At 34.9% G+C, this 14,097-nt stretch overlaps 1 long non-coding RNA gene across 1 annotated transcript; it reads right to left on the bottom strand.

Annotated features, from left to right (window-relative positions):
• Positions 1-2,256: 2,256 nt before the first annotated feature.
• Positions 2,257-5,546, bottom strand: LOC115920891. The gene is made up of 3 exons (XR_004062598.1): positions 5,374-5,546; positions 3,121-5,218; positions 2,257-3,082 (listed from the first exon to the last, which is right to left on the bottom strand). It is a non-coding gene; the product is annotated as an uncharacterized LOC115920891 (long non-coding RNA).
• Positions 5,547-14,097: the final 8,551 nt, after the last annotated feature.

The following is a 14,097-nucleotide window of genomic DNA, read 5'->3' as shown; positions in this document are numbered from 1 at the left end:
TACAGCGCAATTACTGCCCTCGCTCTCTCTCTCTCTCTCTCCAACACACACACATACACACACACACATGGGGGCATATAAACATGCATAGGAGGGTCCCATGTCACCAAAATGCCATCAAATATTTAACCACGAGCGTCTGTCTATTAATAATAGACACCAATTCACCTGCAACATCTACTGAAACTATACCCACAGTCCAAGGCCAGAGTTTCCCCCCTAAATTTCAGATCAGCGGTCAGAGAAAGCATAAACGAGGTTAAGTTGGATAAGGGTCACATTAATAGCTAATTAGAAGTCATATCTAGCTTTAGCCAGCTGATTGCATCATTTGGATACTCTCCCATTTAGATCACTCCAGGGAGAGGGGGTTGGAAGGCTAGATGGCGTTTTGAGTTTCAAAGAGACTAAAAATAGAAAAGACATTCCTCAAAACTAGCCATGAAATCCGTGGGTGGAATTGAATATCCTTGCGAGAATTAGAGAGAATTACGTATTTCACACGCGAAGAAGTGTAGCTAAAAGTCAAAGTTTGTGTTTATTTCTTTCACACTGCTTCAACTCACCTGACTAAATAAACAGCCTTCAATGGATGTATTGGAGCTTAGTAAAATATTGAGAGTGTAGCAAGCAAAGCATGTATATTTCATGAATTGATCAATGGAAATCGTTAGAAAAACATCTGTTTTGGAAAGGGCAGTCTTTCTGTGTCACAGGTATGGCAAGCATTCAAATATTAATTTCCCACCTAAATAGAAATGAAAATAGAAATTAACACCACACTAAATTTAGCCCTGCCTTTAAAAAAATTGGTAAGAAAATTCAAAGATCGCTTTAAAATGCAGATATTTATTTATCTATTCATATATTTTTCGCTAATTGTAACAATTTTAAGCAATTGTAGAATGCATTGTACACATTGTTTTAGCAGACAAAAAGAACACATAGATTACTTCAAGGAATTAAGCCATTATTAACATAAAACGTTAATATTTTGCATAATATTCTTTTAATTCTGTTCTCTAAACAAATAATAACCAGGGAAAATGTGAGAGCAGAGAAAATGACCTAATGCACCGACCTCCAAGTTCAGATGTAACATCAGAATAATTTCTGCTCTCAGTGAGTCATTCATTAAATATTCCATTTCTATATTATATTTTTGCTTCATCTCACCCCTCTTCTATTCATCCACAACCAAATTACACTCTGCACTATACGCCAATTTGTGTGACATTGGTAAATTGATGATATGCACGGATTGCATTGTATAAAACTTACATCACAAAACAGATTATTTCTCTCGTTTCTCTCCCCTCTCTCTCTCTCTCCCTCCTCCCCCCTTCTCTCTCTCTCTCTCTCTCTCTCTCTCACTTTCTCTCTCTATCTCTTCCCTCTCTTTCGGGCTGTCTTCATTGTTCTCTTTCTCTCCTTCCCCTTTCTATCTATCTCCATCTCTCTCTCTCTCTCTATCTCTATCACTCCTTCCCTCTCTCTCTCTCTCTCTCTCTCCCCCCCTCTATCTCCATCTCTCTCTTTCTCTATCTCTATCACTCCTTCCCTCTCTCTCTCTCTCTCTCTCTCCCCCCCCCCCCCCCTCCTCTCTCTCTCTCTCCCCCCCCCCCCCCCCTCTCTCTCTCTCTCTCTCTCTCTCTCTCCTCCCTCTCTCTCTCTCTCTCTCTCTCTCTCTCTCTCTCTCTCTCTTTCACTCATCCTAGCAGCTCTCGTTGGTTTGCCCATAGGAGGTTCCAGGCTGCCAATGATGTTGTGTTATTATAACACATGCAACGCATAGCATTGGAAAGACAGAAAATCAAGAATTTGGGGAGAGGGTGTCTGTTCCTATCTGTTGTTTTAATCTGCGCACATGTTTATCTGGCGGAGAAGATCTAGGAACTTCAAAAGGAACAGGGGGGCATAAAGGGATCTAGTGAAAGCGGTATTAAAAAAAGATATGGGGGGGGGGGGCTGCTGCCTACTTCAGAACAACTAACTTTAATTAATGGTATCGTACTGCAGACTCCAAAATGTGGAAACCTACCATTTTTAATCTACAATTCTTGATTATTTTTGTTGCTTTATTCAAGATTCATTTCTGCACAGCCCTAGGTGCAACTCATATGAAGAAAAGTTTTTTCTCAATGCATGAAACAGGCAGTAGTATGCAAAAGGCTCTTTGTGTACTGCAATCTTGTACAGAAATCTAAGTACTAAAAAGCTATGATTGAGTCATTGTCCTAAAGCTATCTTAGCACATAAAGGACTACATGCATGTATTACTCTTCAACTAATGAACAGATTTCTTGTTTGCAATGCATTTTGGTATCATCTACGGAGCACTTTTTAAAACATACATAACATATATTGTACTTCTGGCCCTCAACACACAAAGTATAAATACCAAAGGCTTTTTATTTATATATATAACATATCTTTTTTTTCTTTTACACTTAAAGATTATTCTTCTGTATTGTTAGATCCAGAAGGCCTAATCAATAGAAGTTTAAAAAAGACGAGAAATAGAAATCTTACATTTACCACCTCTCAGTGGTTAGCAGTCTATATCTCAATGCACACCATATAGTTTAAAAAATGGACTAATCATATTCACATTGTAGCGCTCTTCAACAAGTAGGCCTCGTACAGAGAGAGAAAGGGAAGGAGAGAGTTGGAGAGAGAAGAAATTAATTTTGGCACTAATCAATGTCATCTCGATCAATGAAACGTAGAGCTCAGTTTAAGTCAGATTTTTTACCCTCTCTGCTACCGCTGCCAACGCAATGTTAACCTTACATTGCCCGCATCTCAGAAACATACGATATACTTGGAATACATTGCCACAAAAAAAAAATCAATAATATCGCAGAGATTCGGAAGGAGCAGGAAAAGGGCATACGTGTTTACGAGCGGACCAAGAATCTGAATTTCTGATGAAGACATTTCTTCGTTTTTTTATCGTAATATCAAAACCATCATGACACTATTGCTTTTTCGAGCATTTGTGAGTGAGATTTCTTAGTTTGCTCGTTCAAGTATTGATTATAATGGGAATTCTAAATTAGTTCATGAAACATTTTTTTCTCTCTTTGAAACAGAAGTCAATTTTATGTTTCCTTTAACCCCTTTGGTTCTGGGGGTGGCAAATCAAATGCTGTACTCTCAGTTTGGAGTAATAATGAATACATAATTCTCCCTAAAAAAGAAAAGAAAAAACAGGTTCATGTACATGCATCATGAAGTATAGCTTTACCTACACAAAGCATTTTATTCATGATTTAACACTGAGAAAATTAAATAAGATTATTATTGTCTTTTTTTTAATAAACTTTTTATTTGCCAAATGTTTGCAAACTTGGTGACACATATAAAGGGGTTGTATACTTCCTGTGCCGTGTGTAACTGATACAAGCTTTTGAAGAGATCATATTATGGCAGGTGAAAAGGTAATGAGGAGATTTGGCAAGGCTAACCATTCAAATAAAAGAAGATATTAGTTAACATATCTTCACCAGTCAAAACTCAAAAACAGAATGTGGTTCAATGAAAGTCTTCCTAAAGAGAGTTTAATGGAAGCCAGCATTACTGTAAGAGGCTTAGTAAACTACATAATCCCTTACTAATCTCTATAATCCCATTGACTATGTCAATCTTAATTGGCAATTGTTGAGCCATTAAATTGACTTCTTATTCACTAACTTTTTAAACCCAACCTTTATTCTTCTTTGTAGCTATCTCTCTAATACTCTCTCTCTCTTTCTTTCTTACTCAGCCTTTATGTTTTCAATCTTTCTTTATTCGTTGTGCCTCTAGCCTATAGTAGATACAGGGTTGATGCTTTTACAACAAAAACAATTTTAAAAGATAAATTGCTATTTGAATGTAAGGGAAGTCATTAAGTTGGCATTATACTGTTGCCTGAATCTATTTAGCATGGAAAGATAAGTCATTTAAAAAGTACATTATGACGTCAAACAGCATTCATATAATAACTATTCTATGTTGTATGATGCAAACCAGACTGGTTTTCCTAAATTCCTCTTTCATCTTACAGGAAATTAAGTTGTGCTAAAAAGCAAAGCAAAATTATTCTAAGATTTTAAATACAAGTAATGGCAAGATAGTCACTGTTAAAGACAACAGGAATAAAAGTTTCAGTACAGCTATATTTCAGCTACACAAACAACAATTTCATGGAATCAAGGAGGATATAAAGTCTAGAAAGCTTGAACAAAGTTTACAATGTCATGAAATGTGGGCAGAATAGTGCAAAATGACAGAGCTACATTTACGAGTATGACTATCACTGATAGAGAATATACTGCTATGAAAATAATTGACATGATGAATGGAGTTGTGTCCTTGCCACACTAAGCTGTAGACACTCGCTATTATACGCTACATTGGAGCTAATTGGCAATATATGGCTTACATAGTGGGGATATAATCCCTCTATAGCCTTATCTATTTAAATTTATGCACAGTTTCCACCGGTGTTCTTGAGGCGAAAACGAGCCAAGATCTCTCTAAATGCGGAAAAGCTTGTAGTAGGTGGAGCGAAAAAGGAAGAGGAACTTGCCTTAGGGGAGGGGGATAAATAGATTGCTAGGTAGCTAGCTAGCTCCGGTATGGGAAATTAGAGGGAGGAGGATAAAAAGGAATATTATAAGCCTACCTTGGGTGTTACTTCCACTCGATGATGTTACTATCCATAATATCATCATCATGACTTGGTATCCTCCTCGAATCTCCATGGTGATTTCCTCAACTATAATAATCCCTTACATTAGTCCATGAGGCTGGCTGGCCGAGAAACAAAAAGTTGCGTAAACGATGAAGATGGAAGAAAATCACAATTCTTCTTGAATTCCACAAGCACTCCACAAGAAGTAGTTAAGAGAAAAATCCATCACTTGAGAAAAGACAGCTGATCAGATCAATTTAGCTTTGATTCTCTATTCATATGAGGGGCTTCCTTCCAAGCTTATTAGCTATTTATGATTTGAATATTAAAACAATGCTTTGTTTTCCAGTATGCACCGATCATCAATTCCTGGTTATTTGAAGTCACCAAGCTATGGAACTCATCTTTTCCTTCTGTTCTTGTTTTTATCCTTTCCCTTGGTTTAAAGCACTGAAGAGATGGTCAGACAGCGAGATTCAAGCGAACAAACGGTCAGAGACGTCGTCTGCGGACGTCCACTTTCACCACCTGACTGACCTGCATTTAAAAAAGAAATCAAAAGATTGGAAGAATTTCAGGCATAAAACTGATTATCTATTCCAAATCTTAAATCTTCTTTTCCGCAGAGTAATCAAACACATAAATCACAAACAGATTTGAATAAATCCAAATAAACAGGTAACATCACTCACAAGATAATAACTAAGTGATGTTGAGAAGGCCTATAGAAGCTCTGGTAGATAGCGAGCTAGCTTGGTATAGATAGCGCCCGATACGTCCCGATAGAGCTCCAGTGCTCGACTGAGATGCCAGTGTTATGTACACACATACCACGCGAGTAGCTCTCTCCTTCGCATGCTCTATGCCCTTCAATACACAGGGTATTTCCTCGTGTATTACACATAGGGAGCATACACAATAGGTATTGTACATGACTGTTATGACCAAGTGTGTATGGAGTTAACCAGTCTTCATATTCAGACCCTTAAAGTTTCTATTTTCATTAGTGTTGACATTGTGAACTGCAATGTGCAGTCGCCGTATAATTCTTTTTTCAACCTCATCACTAAGAAAATTTGCTCCACACAGTAACAAAATAACCTCTAGCCATATATACTCATTTTCTTTTATATCAATTTAGAGTCATTGAAAGCTTGTATTTACAGTATGATCAACATGATACAATCATCTCAACACCATAGTATAATACCAATGGACTTCCCCTTATGGAAAAGTTATTATTATATTTTTCACACATTTCCAGCAATGGTGTCATATCTAGATCAGGGTTTGGTATATCTCCTGAATGGGTATGTAATTATCTTTTCAAATATGCTTTTCAAACTCACTATATGCATGTTTCTTTCAACCCATCTGAGTTTTCCAGAAAGATTTGTCCATGAACGGAGGGAGGGTCAACTGTCCCAATTCCTGAAATTGTTTGATCCTCTGATAGTTCATTTAATCATATATATGTGATTCCTATCACACCCACACACCCCAAAGTAGTGCTATCAGCGTGTCCACACACAAAACAATTTATCCCGAAACTCTATAACGAAACGTCGTATAAAGAATCATCGTATAAATTCCAGGATGTCCACACACAGAAGAAAGTAATCCTGAAATTCTATGAAATGAAATGAAATGGAAGCGAAAATGAGAGGTCAGGTCTCCTTTCGCACGAGGTCACGTTAAGCCCCGCCCAGTTAGTTACACTAGTTACACTAGTTACGGCCACACACAACACCTTCCGTGATTAGGCGTGATTAAGCGTGATTCTTTATTGAGTTCTAGTTCGAAACGATGCCCAAACCTGCGTTTTGTTATACGACGTATCGTTAGTGAGCGTCCACACACACAATTTTATTGTATAACTATCGCGAAACTGTATAACTATCGCGAAACGGTATAGCTAATCACGCCTAATCACAGAAAATGTTGTGTGTGAACAGGGGGTAAGATATATACTTATCAGTGGTGTTTCCAAGAGCGGCATAGAGCCCCCATTAACAAATTATTTATTTATAACTCATTGATTCGTTATCTATTTATTCATTCATTCACTAGTTATGTGAATATATTCATTCATTTATATATAATAATAACTCATTGTATTTCTATAGCGCTTAATACAATGTTTCTAAGCGCTTTCCAAAATTGGCAATACTTAGATAATAATACATTACTATATATTAATCTTTATTCAATATATTTATTCATTAATTCATTTATTTATTAAATGAACCAGTTTTATTTATTCATTCACTTATTTATATATTTATTTATTCACTTATGTATTCATTATCTATACATTCATTTATTTATTCATTATTTATTTATGCTTTTCAGCGATTTCGTTGACAAAATAATGCTCCTAAAACATGAGCCATGTCTAAGACTTTTTTGTTATAGATTTTACCCCCCCCCCCCCCCCACAACTAGACAAACTTTCTCTCTTGAACCCAATTTCAAAGGAGGAAAAGCCTCAATTCAAAATCAGATTTGATCAGGATCAGGAATATAGGCCCATGTGTTCAAGCAAATTTCACTCTAAATTGACTTATCACTTCATTTGGGTTAATATTTTTTAAATCCAAAACACTTTAGATTACATTTTTATATTCAAGTTGAGTTCTTCCTCCAATAAAATTCAAGATTTAAACATTTTTAAAATGTACTTCTGCTGAGAGACAAGCTTTTAGCTGAATATAATAGTTTTCTCTAATATATGAAATTTAAAGAAATAAATCAAAATCACTTAGAAAATAGATATAAAAAAAACTCATCAATAATGAAAATATAACAGAACTATCTGTAAATGATTCAAACAAGCTCTTTTTTTTGCCAAGGTTGAAATCAAGGTCTGAATATGTAGACTAAGCATAGAAGCGTGTCTCTTTTATGAGAGCACGCCTGTGATGTGTTGTAGAACCATGGATTTCCTACATGCCTATTACTGTGAATGGAAGAGTCATCCACAGAGCCAGCACAGTAGGTGTTATTGTGGTTTGGCAGTTTGAGTTGGAATGCTCCACTCCCCTGGTGGGAGGGATTGTTTTGATGCTATACTCCATAACAACTGAGGGACTTCTATTATTGTTTGCTTCAACATTTCAGAGATACTCAGAGAACATCCATAACCTTTCTTCTATTCTATGACACTGTTAAATCATATATCTGTGTTTGATGAATTTCTTGCAATTACAACAAAAATGTGATGCTCAGTTGAATTGGCCTATACAATGTACTTCAGTCAAGTGAATGACTGCCATCAAATAGGCTAGCCTGTGCAATTATGTACACTGACATGATAAAACAATTACTTTTGTTAAAAAACAGTTTTTATGTTAAAGATTCAATTGCATTGAAGGTGTTTTTTACATTTTCTCATGGTTGCCCAAAAAAGGAGAATCTTAATTGATTTCTTTTGGAATTTGAACAAAATATATCTTGAAAGTCTGAAGAAAGGTGTTTTTGTATTAAAGAAAATTGTAATCATTTTCATTTTAACAAGAATCGTACTCCAATAAACATGTAGCAGTACAAATAGAATATCTTTATTAGAAACAGAGCAGTCATTTTTGATAAAATCCATACCTTTACCATCTCAAACATTACCTTTCATCCCATTACCTTTTAAGCATTTTCTTCTTTTTTTTTTACAAATCTATAGGCCTACTTAGTATCTTTAATAAATCATCCACTAGCCCTAGTGTTGCAATAGGAATGCCTTTCATAAATCTTATCATACACAATGTTTGCATGCCCTATTTTTGTTTTTATTTGCATAAACTGACCCACTATACCTAGGCTGGGATATTCTGTTTACTTGACACCAAAGAAGATGTCCTCAGCGTAAGTATCATAATAACACACAAGTCAATATTAGCTAGGGTGTCATACCAAACCTATGCATATATGGTTATGCCCTCTCTACAATGTTTGTAAGGACATGTGCTCGTATAATCCAATCTTCTTCATATATGTACATTACAAGAGTTCTAAACATCAAAGCTAACATAGAAGAAGAAATAAAGCCATAATGCTTTATTGAAAAACAATAAAAGCATTAGTTAAGATGTAAACACCATGGATTTGGGGCACATTAAATTCCTTGTTTGCAAAAACAGAACCAAACAAATTTATAAATTTGATAGTTATATGAGGGAAGTATTAGAATATTATTTTTTGCCTTCTCCAGTCCTTAACTTTCCATTATGTTGATGGTATGTTGAATAGTTTCATTCCATTTTCAATTGATAAAATGTGCTATATCTTCTGTTTGGTGCCAAAAGGGTGTTAACTCTATGTTGAATGATATGAGCTAACACCCTTCTGGCTCCAAACATACTACACATTACATCATTTACAGTTTTCCCTGAAATGTAGAATACTGCGTCATCTCTCAAAGACTTTGACTGGTAGTTGTGCGACTAGATTCATCTAGAAGGCCACCCAAAAGGAATTCTGTGAGAATGACAATAGCTTTAAGTGTTACAAAAGAGATTACCTTTCAAGAATTAGGGGTAATACAAAGTGAGTGAAATCTACCAAGGGGTGCAGAGAGGGGTAGTACCATTAGTAACCATAGAAAATGTTGAGTAAGAAAAGCTACAAGATAGAACTGGATGGATATATTATGATTCCCTGGTCACCCCAGAGTATAAGTAAGCTTGGGTTAAAAAAAAAGAGTTTTCTGATACTGTTGTGATAATGAAAGTGAATGATTGGAAATTTTGGAAAAGAAATATAGGGGAAATTTAAATTAAAAAAAAAAATTTTATAATCAAAATATATGTATATCAGCGGATACTTGTAATTCTTGCATGCATGGAGTCCTTCATGAGTGAGGTATTGATGGGGGATAGATAATGGTGTAATGAGCTAGTGTTGGTATAATTTGGGGGATGAGAAGGGAGCAATTTCATGCCTAGTGATCATGGATTAAGAGTTAAGTCCCATAATAAGATTAAATATATTGTTAGGTAGTAAGTAGTATTGATTTAAGTTTCAGGAAACAGCTTTAGTAACAAAGTGGAACTCAATCATTTTTCACAAAGGGCTTTCCATGCATCATGTGTAAGGGCTTCATTGGAGGAAGACTCAGCTATACTTTTTTATTATTTTCTAATGACAATTTTAAAAACACAATTTACAAAAATAATGCGAGTTGGCACATCTGCTGCTTCAGAAGGGTAGAAGGAATCTACTTTCAGGTAATTGGGGGAAAATCATGCATTATGTTATTTAAAAGTTGAATTAAACTAGATAATTGTTTGCATCTTAAAAAATGTCTTCATAGTGAAGACCAGTACCATATTTTTCAATAACTTTATGGGGTAAATAATGTGGTAATGATAAAGAAGAATGGTGTATTTCGGGAAAGTTAAAACATAAATATGCCGAATTCTCTCATAGTGATGTTTTATGTTCCGAGTGTAATCAAAAAAGAATTTCTTCTTCTAAATTCCATTATAGCAAGTGTAGTACATAAATGAGCAATGTTCAGTCAATAGATGCAAATCTACATTTTATACCATACTAACACTAGTCAAAGTTCAGTGAAAAATCAGCACATAATTTATTTTGTTTACTGCATGTGTCTTCAACTATGAATATAGTTTTCATTTATCTTTTGTTCCAAAGCCTAGCCTAGCCTAAAATAATGTTTTTTTGCTAATTTTTTCAATTTTGTCCATGAGAAAATATATATCTCGCTTGTGAGTAAAAATGCTTTACAAAATGCCCCAAAACAAACTATTGGCCCTTTAGAGCACATTTTAGTTTCCATCTTAAATGTTAATGATACACAAGGCTTCATACTATCGCAACTGCACAACCAAATACCCAACACATTTTAAAATTTATTCCATTAAAATATTTATGATTTGGCAATTGTCATTGAAATGACCCCTGACAGAAATGAAACCATTTAAACCTTGCACACATCATATTTCAGTCTTATGCATAGAAACATCACTCGCAGATCTCGATAACACTGCTTAATTTACTTGGAACAAAATTTGAAGTAACGTAACCGGCACAGAAGGCAATTAGCATTCAGTACAGCAGTGTGTGGTTTGGAGCAATCTACATGCTAAACAGTTTGGTTTTGTGGGAAATGCTGGTTCAATGGAGATTGGCTTTGAGGTATTCACTTACTATTAGATCTTTTCATTTAAAGGAAAAGTTGGACTTTACAGTGTCATTTTCTTTGTCTTTGCTGGTAACAGAGAATTTCATAGATAGTTTGTATTTATCACATCTTTCTGAAAAAACAATAGTTACTTTGCTTCTTATTACAAACTTATTCTGGCAATATTCTCAGAATTCTCTTGGCACATATCATCCAAATGTTATCATTATCATTCTAATTCAGCATTATAAATATATGTAGGCCTATACATAATATAGATAAATATTTGAGAAAACAAGGAAAGCATATACCCAAAAAACTGTTTTGTGCTTTAGAATAACTCAATATTTTGTGCCTACCTATAACACAGAATAAGCAATTCATATATTTGGGTATACTTTCAAATCCTTTTAATGAATAACATTTGCATATTGCTAGCAAATAAAACTGGCATTTAATACCCAGCATAATAACACAAACCACAACGATTAGAACCACAGACAGGTATTTACATGAACTTCACCTAAATCATCACAATCGATCGGATAATTCAATAATATGCCGAAACCCCTAGCAGCCAGCGTCATCGCATTCAGCTTATCCGTGACTTTCAATTAGTCATCGTAGTATTATTAAAGGCTCGCTGGAGCAGGTTGTGTGCGACACTTTCCCAACACTTGCCTATTGTTAATGACTTTTGCCCGCGTGTATACTTTATACATGATAATGCGGCTAAGTCTTTAAGTCTAAGGGCTGGCTATTGTTACTGCGTTTCCCTGCCACCTAGCTTTTCATCTGGTGGTTGATTCTCACTCAAGGGCAGCTGCTTGTAAAGCTACTTTTCCCACCTACATTATTATCAAAATTGAGCGCAGACCATGTGGGTTTGTGGCGGTGGATCGAGAGAGACAATAGAGGGCTATAACGAGAGGGAATGACTAACGATGGAAGGGAAGAGTCTCTAAGAAGATTGTGATTCTGCTTCAAGGTAAGCTTGAGCTTGGAGAACGATATTAGAAGTATGCGGAAAAGGAGAGGCAGGATGCCTTTATATTTGTTCTTCATTCTTCCCTAGATGAAAATTAAAAGAGACTTTCAAATGAATGGATGGATGAGTACAATTCACAACTTTTTTTCCGGGGGGGGAGGGAAGGATTGATTGATTGATAAAAGATGTTTAATAAATAATTTCTTTGTTTAATGCCATATGATGTCATATCAATTAAACTGTAAAAAGTGAAGTGCATTTGGTCAAAGATTATGGTGATAATAATGATAATTGTGAAGGTAGGAACAAATGTGATATTATTATCATTTTTTGGTGATATAGCCCTAACAAAAACATCTGCAAGAATGTATGCATGATTTTCTGCTCATTGCATTGATTAAAACTCATTAATAGTACATTTTTACTGAAATATGGATAAAATAATGCTAAATGTGATGATTTACAATGAAATAAATTCAATCAACATAAAAATATCATGAACAAATATTTAAAACCAAATAAGTACAAAAGACATTCATTGATCAGTTTCTGTATGACTGAAAATATAAGCTGTGCTTTTTATTCCAATGACATTGCAACTTGTCGATTTCTTAGCACGTATCATCGGTCACTAGTCAGAGGCTTACCAAGAAATGGAAAGGCGTTACAAATCAATACAGGATAAAAAACCACACTCAGGCGCTTTCATTCATATCACTATGGGCTCTGTCACCATTCAAATAAAAGAAACATATGCTCTATGGTTTTTTGCTCTTTCTTTCTTGTGGTCCCTCTCCCAATCTTTAGATTTGTGTGGCCTGCAGCCTTCTTCTTCTCTCTCTCTCTCTCTCTCTCTCTCTCTCTCTTTATAGATCTATTTATCTATCTTTCTGTCTTGCTCTCTTTAAAATTTCTTTTATTTAACTTTGCTGTTCTTTTTTGCCTGCCCTCCCTCCCTCCCCCTTTCTGCATCTATTCATCTATCTGTCTGTCTCTCTCTCTCTCTCTCTCTTTTCTTTTCTCCTCTTGCTTTATTTGATATTTCTCTTGGTTTCTCTCTACCCTCTCTTTGTCTGCTGCTCAATGTGCACTCTACATATCCTATCATGAATGAAAATAAATTGAGTATTACTTTTGTATTTTCTACCCTATCATGAAAGAAAAATGGGTTCACGCAACAATTTTGTTTATATTGCACTCCCTAATTTTTCAAATTCATTTAACCTCATCTCCCCTTTTAATTCTTGTTTTTCCCCTTTTCTTTCTCCCTTTCATTCTGATAACAGTATTAATTTGTTGTTCTCTCTCTCTCTCTCTCTCTTCTTTTCTTTCCCTCTTTCATTTCTTTCTCCCTTTTTCATTCTTATTTTTGATAAAGAAAGGCTTTTAGCATGCTAAAAACAGTAAAAATGCTACAAGACTTGAAAGCACAGAAGTCTTTCATTTGATTCAAAAGTCTACCCCTAATAATATTTCTAAGCACCATACTAACATGTTAGTGCATGTGTCAACAACATGTTAATGCTAAAATTGAATGTTCATGTTACAAAATCAAAACCCATCTTTCCTCTTGTATCATGTATATAAATTGTATGACTTGAAAAGCATGTACTAGGGCTCAGGAATACACTGTTTAAACCCAAATTACTTGTAGATATCACCGACATCATATTGGGTTGCATGCTTTCCTAGATGGCCACAAGGGGGAGCTGTTCCAATTATTCCATGATTATGCTACACTTAGGGGATGCTAAATGTATATTGGAATCCCCTAAAATCTACTACAATGATCAGTTCTGTGTATATATGTTTTCTGAAAATGTCCAGAAATGCAGAACAAAGTCTTATTTCCTTTCAATTCATATAATTTTCCTTCATTTTTAATGATTAAGCAAATTACACACTTCTCTATTCATAACTTGAAATAAAATAATACATTTCTTTAAAAGACTAATAAAATCACTGCTTGTGTTTTGAGTATAAAGAAGGAAATCTTTCCAGTCCAGTATGCAAAAGGCACATAAGTATTTTTTTAATATGCCCCCTCCCATAGTATTCCTTTAATACTCACCTTCAAACGTTAGATATAAAATATACTTGAGTTTTTAAAAAAAGATAATTCTAAATATTTGCCATCTAGAAAATCTTTGATCTAGCTGCCCCTGTCTGAGCATTCTTGACATAAATGTATTCACAACTAAAGACTTTTAGTAACACAATTGCATTTCCCATCAGAAGAAAAAATAGTTTTTAATAGAAAATGATATAGGAGTGGGCAGAAATTGAGTG

The sequence above is a fragment of the Strongylocentrotus purpuratus genome, unplaced genomic scaffold, assembly GCF_000002235.5.
Source record: "Strongylocentrotus purpuratus isolate Spur 01 unplaced genomic scaffold, Spur_5.0 spur5_scaffold_1, whole genome shotgun sequence".
Taxonomy (NCBI): Eukaryota; Metazoa; Echinodermata; class Echinoidea; order Camarodonta; family Strongylocentrotidae; genus Strongylocentrotus; species Strongylocentrotus purpuratus.
Note: the sequence above shows the minus strand (reverse complement) of the source record. Positions and strands in the feature narration are given on the sequence as shown.